This window comes from Ipomoea triloba, chromosome 16 (assembly GCF_003576645.1).
Source record: "Ipomoea triloba cultivar NCNSP0323 chromosome 16, ASM357664v1".
NCBI classification, from domain to species: Eukaryota; Viridiplantae; Streptophyta; class Magnoliopsida; order Solanales; family Convolvulaceae; genus Ipomoea; species Ipomoea triloba.
Genome location: NC_044931.1, coordinates 9,123,017 through 9,129,870, shown reverse-complemented (window position 1 = coordinate 9,129,870; position 6,854 = coordinate 9,123,017).

The window sequence follows — 6,854 nt, the reverse complement described above, 5'->3', positions numbered from 1 at the left end:
TCAACCGTGCCTCCCTGAAAAGGGAGTGTGAGAAAGAAGTCATAAGGTTGGTATTTTGGTTAGGCCGGAGTCCTGAAAATGGTGTCGGCACTCGGTCAACCGTGCCTCCCTGAAAAGGGAGTGCGAGAAAGAAGTCATAAGGTTGGTGTTTTGGTTAGGCCGGAGTCCTGAAAATGGAGTCGACACTCACTCAACCGTGCCTCCCTGAAAAGGGAGTGTGAGAAAGAAGTCATAAGGTTGGTGTTTTGGTTAGGCTGGAGTCCTGAAAATGGTGTCGGCACTCGGTCAACCACGCCTTCCTGAAAAGGGAGTGCGAGAAAGAAGTCATAAGGTTGGTGTTTTGGTTAGGCCGGAGTCCTGAAAATGGTGTCGGCACTCGGTCAACCACGCCTTCCTGAAAAGGTAGTGCGAGAAAGAAGTCATAAGTTTGGTGTTTTGGTTAGGCCGGGGTCCTGAAAATGGAGTTGGCACTCGGTCAACCGTGCCTCCCTGAAAAGGGAGTGGGAGAAAGAAGTCATAAGGTTGGTGTTTTGGTTAGGCCGGAGTCTTGAAAATGGAGTCGGTACTCGGTCAACCGTGCCTCCCTGAAAAGGGAGTGCGAGAAAGAAGTCATAAGGTTGGTGTTTTGGTTAGGCCGGAGTCCTGAAAATGGAGTCGGTACTCGGTCAACCGTGCCTCCATGAAAAGGGATTGCAAGAAAGAGGTCATAAGTTTGGTGTTTTGGTTAGGCCGGAGTCCTGAAAATGGAGTTGGCACTCGGTCAACCGTGCCTCCCTGAAAAGGGAGTGGGAGAAAGAAGTCATAAGGTTGGTGTTTTGGTTAGGCCGGAGTTCTGGAAATGGAGTCGGCACTCGGTCAACCGTGCCTCCCTGAAAAGGGAGTGCGAGAAAGAAGTCATAAGGTTGGTGTTTTGGTTAGGCCGGAGTTCTGGAAATGGAGTCGGCACTCGGTCAACCGTGCCTCCCTGAAAAGGGAGTGCGAGAAAGAAGTCATAAGGTTGGTGTTTTGGTTAGGCCGGAGTCTTGAAAATGGAGTCGGTACTCGGTCAACCGTGCCTCCCTGAAAAGGGAGTGCGAGAAAGAAGTCATAAGGTTGGTGTTTTGGTTAGGCCGGAGTTCTGGAAATGAAGTCGGCACTCGGTCAACCGTGCCTCCCTGAAAAGGGAGTGCGAGAAACAAGTCATAAGGTTGGTGTTTTGGTTAGGCCGGAGTCCTGAAAATGGAGTCGGCACTCGGTCAACCGTGCCTCCCTAAAAAGGGAGTGTGAGAAATAAGTAATAACGTTGGTGTTTTGGTTAGGCCGGAGGCCTGAAAATGGAGTCGGCACTCGGTGAACCGTGCCTCCCTGAAAAGGGAGTGTGAGAAATAAGTAATAACGTTGGTGTTTTGGTTAGGCCGGAGGCCTGAAAATGGAGTCGGCACTCGGTGAACCGTGCCTCCCTGAAAAGGGAGTGTGAGAAATAAGTAATAACGTTGGTGTTTTGGTTAGGCCGGAGGCCTGAAAATGGAGTCGGCACTCGGTGAACCGTGCCTCCCTGAAAAGGGAGTGTGAGAAATAAGTAATAACGTTGGTGTTTTGGTTAGGCCGGAGGCCTGAAAATGGAGTCGGCACTCGGTGAACCGTGCCTCCCTGAAAAGGGAGTGTGAGAAATAAGTAATAACGTTGGTGTTTTGGTTAGGCCGGAGGCCTGAAAATGGAGTCGGCACTCGGTGAACCGTGCCTCCCTGAAAAGGGAGTGTGAGAAATAAGTAATAACGTTGGTGTTTTGGTTAGGCCGGAGGCCTGAAAATGGAGTCGGCACTCGGTGAACCGTGCCTCCCTGAAAAGGGAGTGTGAGAAATAAGTAATAACGTTGGTGTTTTGGTTAGGCCGGAGGCCTGAAAATGGAGTCGGCACTCGGTGAACCGTGCCTCCCTGAAAAGGGAGTGTGAGAAATAAGTAATAACGTTGGTGTTTTGGTTAGGCCGGAGGCCTGAAAATGGAGTCGGCACTCGGTGAACCGTGCCTCCCTGAAAAGGGAGTGTGAGAAATAAGTAATAACGTTGGTGTTTTGGTTAGGCCGGAGGCCTGAAAATGGAGTCGGCACTCGGTGAACCGTGCCTCCCTGAAAAGGGAGTGTGAGAAATAAGTAATAACGTTGGTGTTTTGGTTAGGCCGGAGGCCTGAAAATGGAGTCGGCACTCGGTGAACCGTGCCTCCCTGAAAAGGGAGTGTGAGAAATAAGTAATAACGTTGGTGTTTTGGTTAGGCCGGAGGCCTGAAAATGGAGTCGGCACTCGGTGAACCGTGCCTCCCTGAAAAGGGAGTGTGAGAAATAAGTAATAACGTTGGTGTTTTGGTTAGGCCGGAGGCCTGAAAATGGAGTCGGCACTCGGTGAACCGTGCCTCCCTGAAAAGGGAGTGTGAGAAATAAGTAATAACGTTGGTGTTTTGGTTAGGCCGGAGGCCTGAAAATGGAGTCGGCACTCGGTGAACCGTGCCTCCCTGAAAAGGGAGTGTGAGAAATAAGTAATAACGTTGGTGTTTTGGTTAGGCCGGAGGCCTGAAAATGGAGTCGGCACTCGGTGAACCGTGCCTCCCTGAAAAGGGAGTGTGAGAAATAAGTAATAACGTTGGTGTTTTGGTTAGGCCGGAGGCCTGAAAATGGAGTCGGCACTCGGTGAACCGTGCCTCCCTGAAAAGGGAGTGTGAGAAATAAGTAATAACGTTGGTGTTTTGGTTAGGCCGGAGGCCTGAAAATGGAGTCGGCACTCGGTGAACCGTGCCTCCCTGAAAAGGGAGTGTGAGAAATAAGTAATAACGTTGGTGTTTTGGTTAGGCCGGAGGCCTGAAAATGGAGTCGGCACTCGGTGAACCGTGCCTCCCTGAAAAGGGAGTGTGAGAAATAAGTAATAACGTTGGTGTTTTGGTTAGGCCGGAGGCCTGAAAATGGAGTCGGCACTCGGTGAACCGTGCCTCCCTGAAAAGGGAGTGTGAGAAATAAGTAATAACGTTGGTGTTTTGGTTAGGCCGGAGGCCTGAAAATGGAGTCGGCACTCGGTGAACCGTGCCTCCCTGAAAAGGGAGTGTGAGAAATAAGTAATAACGTTGGTGTTTTGGTTAGGCCGGAGGCCTGAAAATGGAGTCGGCACTCGGTGAACCGTGCCTCCCTGAAAAGGGAGTGTGAGAAATAAGTAATAACGTTGGTGTTTTGGTTAGGCCGGAGGCCTGAAAATGGAGTCGGCACTCGGTGAACCGTGCCTCCCTGAAAAGGGAGTGTGAGAAATAAGTAATAACGTTGGTGTTTTGGTTAGGCCGGAGGCCTGAAAATGGAGTCGGCACTCGGTGAACCGTGCCTCCCTGAAAAGGGAGTGTGAGAAATAAGTAATAACGTTGGTGTTTTGGTTAGGCCGGAGGCCTGAAAATGGAGTCGGCACTCGGTGAACCGTGCCTCCCTGAAAAGGGAGTGTGAGAAATAAGTAATAACGTTGGTGTTTTGGTTAGGCCGGAGGCCTGAAAATGGAGTCGGCACTCGGTGAACCGTGCCTCCCTGAAAAGGGAGTGTGAGAAATAAGTAATAACGTTGGTGTTTTGGTTAGGCCGGAGGCCTGAAAATGGAGTCGGCACTCGGTGAACCGTGCCTCCCTGAAAAGGGAGTGTGAGAAATAAGTAATAACGTTGGTGTTTTGGTTAGGCCGGAGGCCTGAAAATGGAGTCGGCACTCGGTGAACCGTGCCTCCCTGAAAAGGGAGTGTGAGAAATAAGTAATAACGTTGGTGTTTTGGTTAGGCCGGAGGCCTGAAAATGGAGTCGGCACTCGGTGAACCGTGCCTCCCTGAAAAGGGAGTGTGAGAAATAAGTAATAACGTTGGTGTTTTGGTTAGGCCGGAGGCCTGAAAATGGAGTCGGCACTCGGTGAACCGTGCCTCCCTGAAAAGGGAGTGTGAGAAATAAGTAATAACGTTGGTGTTTTGGTTAGGCCGGAGGCCTGAAAATGGAGTCGGCACTCGGTGAACCGTGCCTCCCTGAAAAGGGAGTGTGAGAAATAAGTAATAACGTTGGTGTTTTGGTTAGGCCGGAGGCCTGAAAATGGAGTCGGCACTCGGTGAACCGTGCCTCCCTGAAAAGGGAGTGTGAGAAATAAGTAATAACGTTGGTGTTTTGGTTAGGCCGGAGGCCTGAAAATGGAGTCGGCACTCGGTGAACCGTGCCTCCCTGAAAAGGGAGTGTGAGAAATAAGTAATAACGTTGGTGTTTTGGTTAGGCCGGAGGCCTGAAAATGGAGTCGGCACTCGGTGAACCGTGCCTCCCTGAAAAGGGAGTGTGAGAAATAAGTAATAACGTTGGTGTTTTGGTTAGGCCGGAGGCCTGAAAATGGAGTCGGCACTCGGTGAACCGTGCCTCCCTGAAAAGGGAGTGTGAGAAATAAGTAATAACGTTGGTGTTTTGGTTAGGCCGGAGGCCTGAAAATGGAGTCGGCACTCGGTGAACCGTGCCTCCCTGAAAAGGGAGTGTGAGAAATAAGTAATAACGTTGGTGTTTTGGTTAGGCCGGAGGCCTGAAAATGGAGTCGGCACTCGGTGAACCGTGCCTCCCTGAAAAGGGAGTGTGAGAAATAAGTAATAACGTTGGTGTTTTGGTTAGGCCGGAGGCCTGAAAATGGAGTCGGCACTCGGTGAACCGTGCCTCCCTGAAAAGGGAGTGTGAGAAATAAGTAATAACGTTGGTGTTTTGGTTAGGCCGGAGGCCTGAAAATGGAGTCGGCACTCGGTGAACCGTGCCTCCCTGAAAAGGGAGTGTGAGAAATAAGTAATAACGTTGGTGTTTTGGTTAGGCCGGAGGCCTGAAAATGGAGTCGGCACTCGGTGAACCGTGCCTCCCTGAAAAGGGAGTGTGAGAAATAAGTAATAACGTTGGTGTTTTGGTTAGGCCGGAGGCCTGAAAATGGAGTCGGCACTCGGTGAACCGTGCCTCCCTGAAAAGGGAGTGTGAGAAATAAGTAATAACGTTGGTGTTTTGGTTAGGCCGGAGGCCTGAAAATGGAGTCGGCACTCGGTGAACCGTGCCTCCCTGAAAAGGGAGTGTGAGAAATAAGTAATAACGTTGGTGTTTTGGTTAGGCCGGAGGCCTGAAAATGGAGTCGGCACTCGGTGAACCGTGCCTCCCTGAAAAGGGAGTGTGAGAAATAAGTAATAACGTTGGTGTTTTGGTTAGGCCGGAGGCCTGAAAATGGAGTCGGCACTCGGTGAACCGTGCCTCCCTGAAAAGGGAGTGTGAGAAATAAGTAATAACGTTGGTGTTTTGGTTAGGCCGGAGGCCTGAAAATGGAGTCGGCACTCGGTGAACCGTGCCTCCCTGAAAAGGGAGTGTGAGAAATAAGTAATAACGTTGGTGTTTTGGTTAGGCCGGAGGCCTGAAAATGGAGTCGGCACTCGGTGAACCGTGCCTCCCTGAAAAGGGAGTGTGAGAAATAAGTAATAACGTTGGTGTTTTGGTTAGGCCGGAGGCCTGAAAATGGAGTCGGCACTCGGTGAACCGTGCCTCCCTGAAAAGGGAGTGTGAGAAATAAGTAATAACGTTGGTGTTTTGGTTAGGCCGGAGGCCTGAAAATGGAGTCGGCACTCGGTGAACCGTGCCTCCCTGAAAAGGGAATGCGAGAAAGAAGTCATAAGGTTGGCGTTTTGCTTAGGCCGGAGTCCTGAAAATGGTGTCGGCACTCGGTCAACCACGCCTCCCTGAAAAGGGAGTGCGAGAAAGAAGTCATAAGGTTGGTGTTTTGGTTAGGCTGGAGTCCTGAAAATGGTGTCGGCACTCGGTCAACCACGCCTCCCTGAAAAGGTAGTGCGAGAAAGAAGTCATATGTTTGGTGTTTTGGTTAGGCCGGAGTCCTGAAAATGGAGTTGGCACTCGGTCAACCGTGCCTCCCTGAAAAGGGAGTGCGAGAAAGAAGTCATAAGGTTGGTGTTTTGGTTAGGCCGGAGTCTTGAAAATGGAGTCGGTACTCGGTCAACCGTGCCTCCCGGAAAAGGGAGTGCGAGAAAGAAGTCATAAGGTTGGTGTTTTGGTTAGGCCGGAGTTCTAGAAATGGAGTCGGCACTCGGTCAACCGTGCCTCCCTGAAAAGGGAGTGCGAGAAACAAGTCATAAGGTTGGTGTTTTGGTTAGGCCGGAGTCTTGAAAATGGAGTCGGCACTCGGTCAACCTTGCCTCCCTGAAAATGGAGTTGGAGAAAGAAGTCATAAGGTTGGTGTTTTGGTTAGGCCGGAGTCCTGAAAATGGAGTCGGCACTCGGTCAACCACGCCTCCCTGAAAAGGGAGTGCGAGAAAGAAGTCCTAAGGTTGGTGTTTTGGTTAGGCCGGAGTCCTGAAAATGGAGCCGGCACTCGGTCAACCGTGCCTCCCTGAAAAGGGAGTGCGAGAAAGAGGTCATAAGTTTGGTGTTTTGGTTAGGCGGAGTCCTGAAAATGGAGTCGGCACTCGGTCAACCAAGCCTCCCTGAAAAGGGAGTGCGAGAAAGAAGTCATAAGGTTGGTGTTTTGGTTAGGCCGGAGTCCTGAAAATGGAGTCGGTACTCGGTCAACCGTGCCTCCATGAAAAGGGATTGCAAGAAAGAGGTCATAAGTTTGGTGTTTTGGTTAGGCGGAGTCCTGAAAATGGAGTCGGCACTCGGTCAACCGTGCCTCCCTGAAAAGGGAGTGCGAGAAAGAAGTCATAAGGTTGGTGTTTTGGTTAGGCCGGAGTCCTGAAAATGGAGTCGGCACTCGGTCAACCGTGCCTCCCTAAAAAGGGAGTGTGAGAAAGAAGTCATAAGGTTGGTGTTTTGGTCAGGCCGGAGTCCTGAAAATGGAGTCGGCACTCGGTCAACCGTGCCTCCCT